The sequence below is a fragment of the Aphelocoma coerulescens genome, unplaced genomic scaffold, assembly GCF_041296385.1.
Source record: "Aphelocoma coerulescens isolate FSJ_1873_10779 unplaced genomic scaffold, UR_Acoe_1.0 HiC_scaffold_56, whole genome shotgun sequence".
NCBI lineage: Eukaryota > Metazoa > Chordata > Aves > Passeriformes > Corvidae > Aphelocoma > Aphelocoma coerulescens.
This window is the reverse complement of record NW_027183905.1, coordinates 1,126,666-1,139,549: the sequence shown is the minus strand read 5'-3', so window position 1 is coordinate 1,139,549 and position 12,884 is coordinate 1,126,666. Positions and strand designations below refer to the sequence as shown.

General features: G+C 48.1%; 1 pseudogene; it reads left to right on the top strand.

Annotated features, from left to right (window-relative positions):
• LOC138101859 (uncharacterized) overlaps positions 1-12,884 on the top strand; it is a 678,931-nt pseudogene that overhangs the window by 612,242 nt on the left and 53,805 nt on the right.

Sequence of the window (12,884 nt, the reverse complement as noted above, 5' to 3'; positions counted from 1 at the left end):
TTCATCTTTTCCCCATTTTTGGGCGCTCCCAAAAATGCCAGGGATGCATCAATTGACCTTTTTTCTCTGATTAAATCATCACATCGTTGGATTCCCAAGTGATTTCGCTGAACTTGTGGCAGCAAAAGCAGCCCAGTGGTCAAACGCACCCTGTATAACCCAGACAGTGCCAGCAGATGTTGGAGTGGGGAGAGGGATGATTCCCCCCCCCGCTTTTGTGAGTGAAGTTCTCCCAACATTCTCCGTTTGCTGTTTTCCTTTGCAGCTTCAGGGATTTCTGTAGCAGAGTCAGAGATGCTCAGTGTGGGCTCTGCCTTTAGCGATGCAAATTCCGTCTGTGCAGGGAGGCAGAGCTTGGGGTGAGGGACAGAGGGAATCAGCCCAATTCCTCTGGCAGGCAAGGAGAGCCTGGGACATTGTGCACACTTCCCCCAGCAGAGTTAATTTGCATTTCTAAATCTCCTCTGCTGGCTGCTTGGAAGGAAGCTTCTCCTCCGGGGCAGCCATCAGGTGACTCACCTATGGGCCCTCCTCCCCCCCCCTCCCATAAGCTGCTCCTTTCCCTTTTTTTTTTTTCATGTTTTTTTTTTTAACTGTTTATGAGTTAAAGGGTCTCCTTTAAAGATCTTCCAGTTTTGCAAAATGCAACCTAAATGTGAACATCGAAAAACCCGTTGCAAAATTCTGCCATCACTAACAGCCACGCACACACATACATAAAAAAACCCCTAAACTAATAAAGATTTTCGCTATTTCTTTTCCTGAGACTATAAATTGACTCTCACACCCCTGGCCCAGACCCAACTGACAATGTCAAAGTAGGATTATTAAGAAAAAACCTTCTAATGATGTAATCTTGTCACCAAAACTGCGGGGGGGGAACAAAAACTCTCCAACAACCTTTTTAGTGTATGAGGATCAAGGCTGAAGAAAATGAATACAGAAGCTACATTTTTGGCAATGTAATATTGGACATTTATTAGTAGAACAAAGGCAAATCACAGCCTGGGGCGCTTGGCAATGTTGCCAGAGGCGCCCTCCATTCATTTTACTGTGGGCTTAAGTACTCTCCTGAACTGTTACATATTCATTAACCCAGAAAGGAATTTACACGTCCCTCCCCTTTCCCCCTGTCCCGTTTCTGCCCCTTCCCCCAGCAGGACACCGCCTCATTCCTCTGGATCGCTTCAGAACTGCAGACAGGCCCCCTCTCTCCGGTGCCTCCGCAGTCTCCAGCCTCATTTGCAGCTGCCAGTTCCCTTGGGCGGTGTGAGCTCTGATGAGGTAACAATCTTCCTGGGATGCATGCGGTTTATCTTCTTTGTTTCTCTAAGATGTCTTGGTTCCTGGCTCTGTAGTTTCTCAGCTCAAAAGACATTTATTACCGTGTGTTTATTAATACATTTCTTAACTTACTACTACTACAACTATTTCAAAGTTACAGTTTATCTCAATCTTGTTTCTACTTAACTACATTTTACTGTAACACTCTTTCTACACAATCCATCATCACTTCTAAATATTTGATTCATATATGTGAAAGACAACATTTATCATTCATTTATCACACCAGGGTAAGGAATTCCAAACATGGATTCCAGGGGAGATAATTGAATATCTGCCCTGGGTCTGTATTACCGCAGGCCTGGTTCCTACGGTATAGCACCGTGTCCCGCAGCCATAGGGAGGAGGAGGAGGAGAAGATCCAGCAGGCAGGAGTTGTGCAGCAAGATTGATTTATTTAATTATTGGACAAAGGGCCAGCCACCCCTTGGGGGTGATTGGCTAAAATCCTAAAACATCCATTGTCAAAATATTTTTCTACTATACCATAAACAAGACTTTTCAAGGTTGCAGGTGTCTGGGTTGTTTACATTCCCTGCTACCTCTTCGGTGAGAGAGAAAAGTCTCTCACGAACATAGAAAATAACAAGAAAATCCTCGCTAGCAGCATTTTTGTAACTACAGGTCTGGCTCTTCTTCTTGCCAAAGCCAATGGCAGCAGCCGTACCCGTGGCATCTTGGTTTCTCTCAGCAGCTTCAGAAGGTGTTTCTTTATTTCCCCATTCATTCTTTCCACCCGACCCGAACTCTGGGGTGCCAGGGCGTTTGGAGGTCCCACTGTGTTCCTAAAGCAGCCAGAATGGCCTGAAGGGTCATTCCTGTAAAATGAGTTCCCCTGTCTGTGTCTGTTGCTTCCACAATCCCATATCTTGGAATTGTTTGTTCCAAACATGCCTTAAGAACTGATGCAGGGATTGCTGAAGCAGTCGGAAATGCTTCTGCCCCGCTGTGAGCTGCCATGCTGTTAGCAGAAGATATTGAAGCCTTCCTGCTCAGGGCATTTCAGTGCCAGGCTCTTCCAGGCACCCCCAGCTCGGCCCTTTGAGCTGAGCATGCGGGCGCTGAGCTGCGCTTTGTCTCCTTCCCTTTCCTTAAGAGCAGCGTGTCTTGTCACTCTTTTCCCTTCTGCTGCCCTTGCAGACCCATCCCTAAACACCTTTTCTCCCTCAGGCCAGGGAATGTCTGGTCAATCTCTCCTAGGCCGGCTCTGGAGCTCTGTCACTTGACTGCAGCCATGGGTTTCTTGCCAGCCCCGTGTCCAGGGCCGTTCAAACAGGAGGCTGGGTTCAACCCTTGCCCTGTCCTCAACTCTGAATCCTCCTGTTCCATCCAACAAGTTTCATTCTGTAAGAACCGAGCGCTGCTCATCCATTTAGAGGCTCCTTTGGTTAACAAAGCTTTACCTTGATGCCAGGCTTGAACAGTCAGAGATTCTGCTGCTGTCAGTTTTCAGGCCTCAGTTCCCATTAAAGCCGGGGCTGCACAATTCTGCAGACAATGAGGCCACTCTCTGGCCACTGGGTGAAACATTTGAGCCCAGGAATTCCTTTGGCATGGCCCTGATTAACATCCACATGCAATTCAAATGGTTTTTCCCTGTCTGGGAGGGCCAGGGCAGGAGGCTCAGTTAATCTGCTTTTGAAGCCTTGAAAATTGTTATTTCCTTCTGGTGTCCATGATGGGGTTTCTTGCCTGGCAGGAGAGGAGAGTTGTAGGGAGAGATGCCTGGCTCCAGAAGCGCTGCCTTTAGCAGGGACTCAGTAAGAGGCTGTAACCCCTTCCTTGCCTCCCTTGGAACAGGGTATTGCTTTTAGACACCACTTGTCCTGGATGCTTCAGAGGAATTTGGAGAGGCTCCATATCTGATTTTCCCTATTTCCCTGGGGCTGCCCACACTTCTGGGTTCACTTCAGCAGAGGCCTCCGCAGACATTTGACACAAAGGTCCAGCAGCATTAGCCTCTGTATCTCCTTTGACAATGTTAAATTGCATTCCCACTTCAGCCACCAAATCCCTTCCCAGTAAATTACAATCATAATTAGGAGCAAACAGAAATTGATGCCTTTCAAACCCATCCCCCACATCTACTAAGAGTGGTTGAATAAAACACCCCTGCTCATCTTTCCCACTTATTCCCTGAGTAATCAAAGAAATTTTGAGGATAAGATTGTGCTATAAGGCCTCCCTGTCCTCCCTTTTTTCTCTTCCTCCTCTTTTCCATCTTCCTTTTCCTTTCTTACCACATAGATTCCTCCTGCTGCTGTTTGCCTTAACCATATTCCTGCACACTCCCTTCAACCAATCCCTTCCCAGCACACCAACACCATCCGTCCCCTGTTGCCGAGACCCCTTCTCGACTTCCCTTTTTCCCCCTGCTGGGTGTCCATGTCCTTAATTAGCTCTGGGAGAATGTGCAAACTGCCTTTTGTATAGGAAACGATGTCCATGGTTCTGTTCAGGCTTTGTTGTTGTTCTGGAAGTTGAGGAATTGAGCAGGAGCTTGGCTGAGCAGCAGTGTGTGTCAGTCAGTGCCATTTTGTGGAGCTGCTGGTTTGTGCTGTCACTTGCTTGTGTGCAAGTGCGTGTGGCTGTGTCCGAGCAGATTCAGAGGATGTGTTTGTAAGGAGGCGTTGGTGTTGTTGGTTCGCTGGGGGTGCCCGGTTTTCGGGACATCCCCCCTGGAGCAGGGTGTCCCCCCTTGGTGCAGGCGCGGCCCTCAGGCAGCGCTCAGCCAATCAGAAGGCGCGGCGCTGGTGACTCAGCAGTTGCCAGGCAGAGCCGCAGCGCCCGGCGCTCCCCAGCTGGAGCCCACGTGTGGCCCGGCCTTGGCGCCCCCCGCCAGGGGAATTTGGGGAGGTGGGAGGGGGGGAGCGCCAAGGCCGGGCCGGGCCGTGCTGTGCTGGCAGAAGTGGCTGCGGCGGGGGCCGAGTGCGGGCAGGAGCGGCCGAGAGCCCAGCGCTGCCCCAGCCCGAGCTGCCGCAGCTGCATCGCTGCTCGTGCTGTGCGATCCGAGAGCTCTGGGGGGCAGAGCGAGCCAGGGCTGGGTGCTGGGCCTGGGGGGAGCAGGAGAAAGGCTGGAGGAGCAGGGCTGGAGACCAGAATGGTGAAACGATGGACGTGGGAGCAGCAGGTGGGATTCTGCAGGAGAAGGAGTAGTGTGAGGAAGAGGAGTGTGAGGAAGAGTAGGGACACAGGAGGAGGATCAGGAAGAGGAGGCACCCCAAGGTTCCAGCACTCGCTGTATCTGCAGCCTCCCCCCAGCCCCAGGAGCGTTGCCCCCCCCCCCCCCCCCCCATCCAGCAGGTGATTAGGGAGGGGGATCCACGATTTTCCGGTGGGTGAATCTTGGTGTTTCTGAGGTTTCTTGGGGTCCATGTTGGTGCTTTGGTATTTTTGTGGGGGCTGAATGTGTTTATATTTTGGAGCGGGCTTTCTCTGAATCTTGATGTTTTGGGTAGTTTTTGGTCTGTGTCTTAATGTCTGGGGGACTTTTGGGCTGAGTCTCTGTGTTTTTACAGACACAAGATGCCCGGTGATGGATCTGGGCAGAAGGAACCCGCAGCCCATGTCGATCACCCCTTGTTTTTTCCCCAATCCAGGATTTGTCATTCCCAAGGCGTGGCCGGATGGAGGAGGAGGAAAAGCCCCGGCGATGTCGCACGAGGAGGGGCTGCAAACGCAGCCCAGAGAGATCCAAGGAGGAAAGAGCCCCCCTGTGCGGGGAAGGCAGCCGGAGATCCAGGGGGAGCTCGGAGCTGGGGGAGAAGCCTCAGGGCAGGGAGAAGCCCCACAAGTGCGTGGAATGTGGGATGGGCTTCAGATGGAACTCCAGCCTGATCAGGCACCAGAGGATCCACACTGGGGAAAAGCCCTACGAGTGTGGGGAATGTGGGAAGGGCTTCATCAGCAGCTCCGAGCTGTTCCAGCACCAGGTTATCCACACCGGGAACGGCCCTATCAGTGCTTGCAGTGTGGGAAGAGCTTCGGGTGGAGCTCCACCCTGAGGGCACACCAGCGCATCCACACTGGGGAGAGGCCCTACGAGTGTTCTGAGTGTGGGAAGAGGTTTCAGAGGAGCTCCCACATCCTCCAACATCAGCGCATTCACACGGATGAGAGGCCCTTCCGCTGCCCCGACTGCGGGAAGGGCTTCAAATGCAACTCCCACCTCATCACCCACCGGCGCATCCACACCAGGGAGAGGCCCTACAAGTGTCCCCAGTGTGGGAAGAGCTTCTCCAGCAGCTCAAACTTGACCAAACACCAACGGAGGCACCGCTAAGGGAAGCCCTGCGAGTGCCCCAAGTGCGGGAAGAGCTTCGTACGCTGCTCCAGCTCCATCCCCCGTGGGAGGATCGGCGTTGGATGATCCCCAGTGACCCCCGTGGGGCAGAGCCCTGGTGACCCCTGTTCCGGGTGATCCGCGCTGGGTGGGGGGAAGGTGTTGGAGAGATTTCTTTGCCTTCTCCTTGTGCTGCTGGGATTTGGTTGGGAATAAATTCCCTCCCTGTGCCCAGGCTGGGTCTGTTGTGCCCATGCCAGTGCTCGGGGTGGGATCTCTCCTGGTCCTTCTCTCAGCTCCTGGGCCTTTCCTTGTATTTCCTGTCCCTGTGCAGTAGCAGAGGGCAGGGACAGAGCATTTTTGGTGTCTTGTGGCATCCAGTAAAGGCCAGCTTAGTCCCAGGGGTTGTGAGGGGCTTGTGTGGGTCCCCCGTTTGCATGTTTAAACCACATGGAAACGCGGGAATTCCTTTCGTTCCAGCTCTCCTGCCAGAAGGTGGGGGGGCCTTGGAGCCTCCGGGCCCCGCCGGGTCAGGGCCCCTGCACCCCCTCCTTTCCCAACGCCGCAGCACAGACCCTGTGTCACTGCTGGGGGGGAACTGTCCCAGAGCCGCAGGCAGCTAAAGCCAGCCATGGAGTGCCACACAGCTAAACCCATCCGGCGCGGCTCCCTGGCACCGGCGGGTCCCTCTCCTCTCCACGCGGGGCCGGCGGAGCCAGCGGGAGCCGGCGGAGCCTCCTGTCTGCAGCCAGCACACTCCGCGCTGAACTGAAGAGGACACCACGCAGCCAGCAGCACAAAGGGAGCCAGGCTTTCTCCACCGTAGAGCCCGAACAAGAACACTCTTCAACGTGGCGGCTTCGGAGTCAGAGAGAAGAGAAAGTGAGTCCTGTGGGACGGAGCTGGAAATGGCGACGGGAGAAAAGAGGGCGGTGCCGCGATTCTCGTGCGCAGCTTAAAAAACTTCCTGCAGGCCGTGGTAAGAAACTGTAATATCACAAACTGTTTGTCTCTTTGATCCATTTGGAGTACATGGAGGGATGGAAAGTTCACCTGTGGCCCAGGAAAATTATGAAAAGTGCCTGTGCCAGGCTATATAGAAGTATTGAGAGGCTTTTAGAGACCTCCTGTCACAAAAAAAAACCCCTTTGCGTTCAGGCCAAAGTAATTCATCCTTACAAAGACTAATAACCCCATGTGAAGGCCCATGTCTGGCAGTGTGAAGGAATTGTGAGATTTTTCAGGGCAGAGATGTTTTACACCACAGCAGATTGTTTCTTCCCGGGCGGGTCTGCTGTTGGTGGCACTTTGGGAACCACGTGATGCAGAAGAAAACCCTTTTTTCCTTAAGCATAACAAAGAGACTCTTCAAGAACTGCAACACTGACTAAAATCCCATGTAATGTTATGCTTTCTGCGAGTTGGGTAAAAGGAGGGAAGTGCTGGAAGAGAGGGGAGGTTTGCTTGAATTTCTTGTTATTTCTTTTTACTTTTAATTCTGTTGGTAATAAACTTTTTCTTTGTACAGCAACTGTTTAAGTTTGAACCTGTTCTGCTTCGCAGCTCTCTAGTTTTCCTCAATATTTTCTTATTTTCCCCTTATGAAAAATAACAGATTTCGTGTGCTTGACGCTCAGCTGCGTCAAACCACGACAGGCAGAGCCCTGGTGCTGAAGAAGGGGCAGTCAATAACTAACTCATGTAAGCACAGTTAACTATTGGGAGACAACAAATGTTAGTTCAGACAGAAGATGTTAATTACAAAGCCTGAGAAGCCGAATTCACCCTGATCTTGTCAAGATAGAGGGGACAAGGATCATCTCAGAGATTGCTGAATCATCCCTCAAAGGACTACGCATGCCCAGGGAGAAAGGTGAAAAAGTTCACTGCGAGGATGACTACTGGCCTTCATCAGAAAGACCCCCGAGGAAGAGGAGAGGCCTTCCTCAGCACGACCACCAGGACACACAGCGCATGCGTGGCCCATATGCTAATGACTTCCGAGAAATAATTTGTTTAACCACACCTGTCCCAAGGAATGTGATGAATATTCATAATTTAACCCTTAATACTGTGTTGTAGAGAGCACCAGGTGTGTGTGTTTGGAGGAGCGATCCCTGCACACCCGGCGCGCCGAATAAAGCAAATACCCACTTCTCTGACTCTGTCTCTGAAGTGTCTCCTGGCCCGGTTGCGGCACGATTCATCTGGCACCCCGAGATGGGACCCTCTCTGCCCGGCTGCTGGATCCAGGGAGAAGCAGACCTCCCAGTCGCGACCCTGAATTTTCAGGGGGAGCTCAGCTGTCCTTTGGCTCACGGTGGGGGCAGACAAGGACCATCTGCACCAAATTAAGGTATTTGCTATTCCTTTTAAACACAAAATACCTGCAGGTCCAGGGTTCGAGTCCCTGAGGGTGGGTTGAAAGTCTCGAGGAAGACTGGGTCTCCCAAAATTAGTCCTGGGCAAGAGGAAAAGTACTTTTAAGGGGGTTGGACCCCCCCGGGGTTGGATCCCACTGTGAAAGGTACCTTTAAGGGGTTGGACCCCGCTGTTATGCGATATTGTACGGCTATTTGTGTTTGTCTGTTGCTATTGTGCTGCTGTGTGAGTGAGAGTGGATGAGACGTGCTGTCAAAGTGCGAAGTGAGTGAGGGGCTCTATCTGCGGTTCCGTACCCCGGCGACGGGCTCGGCCAGAGAAAAGCGAAGAGTTTGGCAAAGAGTGAATGAGGATAAATCATTTAAACCGTTGGTTTGGAATTCAACCTTACTGTCCGAAGGGGGGGCAGATTTTAGAGGAGAAAAGATTTTAGCTATTGAATTGAAAACATCCAGACCCCAATGCCTTTCTAATGTAGCTCCATCTGATTTCCCTTTTGAAATCCCTTTTTTAGTATATGAAAACAGTTGTGAAGCTTGTATTTGTGTGCATGTATTAATTGTGAGAGAAAGTGGTATTGTACTTCTACTAGATGGAGTGGGTGGTGTCCAAGCTGCCAGAGGAGAGAGCTTGGTATCAGACTAGAAAGAGCAAGAATAAAAAAAAAAAAAGAAAGTGCAGATAATGTTAGAGTAAGGAGAGAGTGGCAGAGAATAGTGAGAAATTTGAGAGGAACTGGTTAGAAAAGTACAGCAAGTATATGTAAGAAGAGATGAGGAAAAGGCAAAAGCAATGGCAAAGGTGATGGCAGAAGTTGTAAGAATTGTGGACGTGATTAACAGGTTTGGGTGTGCAGAGCTGTAAGGCTCCTGTTATGTGGTGCTTGTGCAGAGCTGAAAGGCTCCTGTTTGGAGGGGACCCGTGCCCCTGTGCCTTTCGTGTTTTGTTGTGAAAAGCCAGAATTGGCAGGTTTCAGACCTGAGGCGAATCTGGAGCTCCTATCTTGTGGGGAACCCCGCCACCAGTCTGTGGTTTATTGTGGAAAACTAGAATTGGCAGATTCTAACCCTGGAGCCAATTCTGCAGCTGCTGCCTTGTGGGGATGGTGGTGTCCCTGTGCAGGCCCAGGTATTTGTCATGCAGCCTCATCTGCGGGGGCTGTAGAGAAACCTATGGAGAAAATGTTTTGCTATCCTTCCGTGGTTAATTTGTTAGTCACCTCTCTACTCCTGGGGTGGACTTGTTAATAAAAAAAAAGAAAAAAAAAAAAAGGGGGTTTAGGCAGTAACATTGCTTGCTGCCGAACTTGATCTTGTCCAAAAGGAAAATCACTAGAACAAAAGGAGCAAACTGATAAGGCAAACTGCTCCAGGGCAAAAAGCAGAAGCCTATTAAAACCCTGAAGAAAAAAAAAAAGGCAATCCAAATGCCTGATTCACAGACTGCAACTCTTGCAAAACTTTTAAAAGCAGTCTCACTCCCCCCACTGAAGAATCAGTTGGAAGAAACCCCAACGAAAACCTGTGGGAGACAACAAAAGTGGTGCAACAAGCACTTCATAGAATAAATACTAAAACTCCACTTGAATAAGTTAATGCAATTAAACTCTTGTTTCACTCAGACATATTTTTTCATTTTTTTGGGTTGGGGGAAGTTTGTTTCTTTTCTCTTCTCTAGGAATGTCAAATGTCCTGACATCAAAGATAAAGAAAGCAGTTTGAGAGCAAGGAAACTGCAAGCAGCAAAATCACACCTAAATGTGATAACCATTGCTTCACTGTCACTTTGTGTTAGCCCCAAAAAGTTTTACTACTTTTTAATAATCGGTCTAGTGGGCCAAATTTTCACTTTTCTTTTATAGGAATCTACCAACACATGAGATGGAGCTGTGTGAAAACCAATGAAATGTAAAGTGTCACCATAATTGCTCGCATTGTCAGTTGGTTAATGTTTGTAATTTGTTTGTGTTTTCATTGCAAGTGACTTGGTGAGAGATCAAATAGAAGTTAAAGCATTCTACGTATTCTTGAGTTTAATTTTTGTCTAACTTGTTTTGTCTTTTTACTGAAAAATGGTGTGGTTAAAGTCTTATAGATGTATAATTTGTCTCAACCAATATTATCCTGAGAGTTGGTATAAGAATTGATACATATTTGAAATCCTACAAATGTGAACTAACCTTCCTGGTTCTGCCTCAGAAGGCTTCAAAATTATTATAATCTAGCTAAATTTTTGGATTTTCTAATTAGTGAATTAAAGAATCTTGACAAAACACAAGCAAATGCTACATGAGAAATGATTGAATCCCCCTTCCTAAACCAAGGGGGATACAGAAAAGCCTTCTACCAGCTGTCAAACTAAAGTGCTGTTCAATCTCATGCCATATGTCTTAAGAGGATGTTTTAACTTTTCCTCACCCCTCCTATTTATAGCACATTCTGCAATCTCAGTTGTAAGTGCAGAATGAGATGAAGGCAAAAAAACCCAAAAAAAAAAAAAAAACCAAAAAACCCCTAGGTTTGAAAGAGAATTCATTTCATTTTTAATCCCACCAAAAATAAAGCCACAGTTTGTAGTTTGTGTCAAGATTAAATGACAAGAGTGCTATAATCTGTCTCCTGGAAAACAGAGCATAGCCCTGATGTAAAGATGTTTGCATGAGAACATTTTGTATGAAAATGTTTTGTGTGTTAGTTTTGTATCATAAAAACTAATCCTTCATAATGTATAGAATTATACAGCAGAGTAAGAATATTATTATAACAAAAACTGTATAAAGAAGCTACAACCAAAGAAGCCTCTTGAAGATACCTGACTAAGACTTTAAAGTGTAAGTTAAACCACTAAGATTAGATAAAGGGAAGAGAAATACCCATAGATAGTAAAATAACAAATCAAGTGATCCCGTTAGTAGGAGATGTTGAAATTCCAGAGATCAAAACGGGCTCCCCCAGTGATTATTGAACTACTGGAAGGGGCACAACCAGTGTCAATTAAACAATAAACACTAAGGCATAAAACATGAGTAAGAATAGAACCAATAATTACTACATTTATTAATCAGAGGTTGTTGAGAGAGTGTAGACCTTCCTGCAATACCCCAATTCTACCAGTACAGAAGCCAAATAAAAGTTATTGATTAGTTCAGGACCTGAGGACACTTTACTCACAAAATTACAAAGTGACTGAGTGTGGTTTTCAATTTTAGATTTAAAAGATGCTCTCTTTTGTCTGCCATTAGCTGAAAGCAGTCAGGAAATTTTTGCCTTTGAATGGGAAAACCCCAGAACAGGGAGAAAAAGCCAACTTACATGGACTGTATTGCCACAAGGATTCAAGACCCATGATATTTGGAAATCAATTAGCCAAGAACTGGAAGCCTGGACACTGCCACTTGGAGAAGGTACACTTCTGCAGTACGTCGATGCTCTACTGATAGCAACAAGGACCCGTGAAGACTGCAAGAACTGGACTGTAAGTCTTTTAAATTTTCTGGGACTAAGTGGATATAGAGTCTCCCCTGAAAAGGCTCAGCTAGTCCTCCAGAAAGTTACATATCTGGGGTATGAACTGGCAGGAGGGGAGAGAGCCTTGGGAGACAACAGGAAAGAGGCAATTTGTCAAATGCCCAGGCCACCTTTATACCAACTCCTAAAAGAGACTGGGGGAACTCACCTATGCTGGACACCAGAGACTAATAATGCATTTGTAACTCTGAAACGTGAGTTGATGCAAGCTCCAGCACTGGGCATACCAGATGTCACTAAACCTTTTCTGTTGTTCTCACATGAGAGACAAGGACTGGCGCTGGGACTTTTGGCACAGAAGCTGGGACCCTACAAAAGGCCAGTGGCTTATTTCTCCAAGCAGCTGGACGTGGTCAGCCAAGGAGAGCCCCCCTGCCTGCCTGCGTGCAGTGGCAGCTGTGATCCTGAACATAGAAGAAGCTCACAAGTTCACGCTGGGCCAGCAGATAACTGGTTTTGTCTCTCACACAGTGTCAGCAGTGCTCACACAGAAAGGAAACCCCATCTCACTTTCTCAGATACCAGGCTGTCCTAGCAGAATCAGAGGATGTGAGTATCCAAGTAACTAACATTTTAAACCCAGCAGCTTACCTCCAGGGCAAGGCTGCTGAGGAGCCTGTACAGCATGACTGCATTGAAACCATGGAGGCAGTTTATTCTGGCTGCCCGGACCTAAAGGACTCTCCGCTAGAAAATGCAGACAGCTGCTTCACTGATGGGAGCAGTTATGTCAAGAATGGTGAGCAGCCCGCTGGGTATGCAGTTACAACCACAGACGCTGTCATTGAGGCAAAACCGTTACCTGTGGGGACATCAGCTCAAAAGGCTGAAATAACAGCCCTAACTCGAGCCTTGGCGTTGGCTGAAGGAAAACCTATCAACATTTGGACTGATTCAAGGTATGCTTTTGGGGTGGTACACGCTCACAGGGCTATCTGGAAAGAAAGAGGTTTATTAACCTCACAGAAGAAAGAAATCAAGCATGCTACTGAAATCATGCAGTTACTGGAAGCAGTGGTAAAACCTTCAAAAGTGGCTATAATGCATTGTAGGGGACACTCCCAGGGTAACACTATCCCTGAACTGAGAAATGCTATGGCAGACAAAACAGCAAAGGCAGTGGCCAGTAAAGTTCAGATCCAAGCCCTAACTCTAATTATGATTTAAATTAGATACAAAAACAAAAATTATTAGCACAGATGGGTGGGCTAAGATAAAAAGGTCTCATAGTCATATCCAGAAAACTGTTAAAATTATTTATCCAAAGTGAACATTGCATTTGCATCAAATCACTTTAGATGACATTTCTTGAAGGCTTAAAGAGGTATGAGACAAACTTACATCATGGT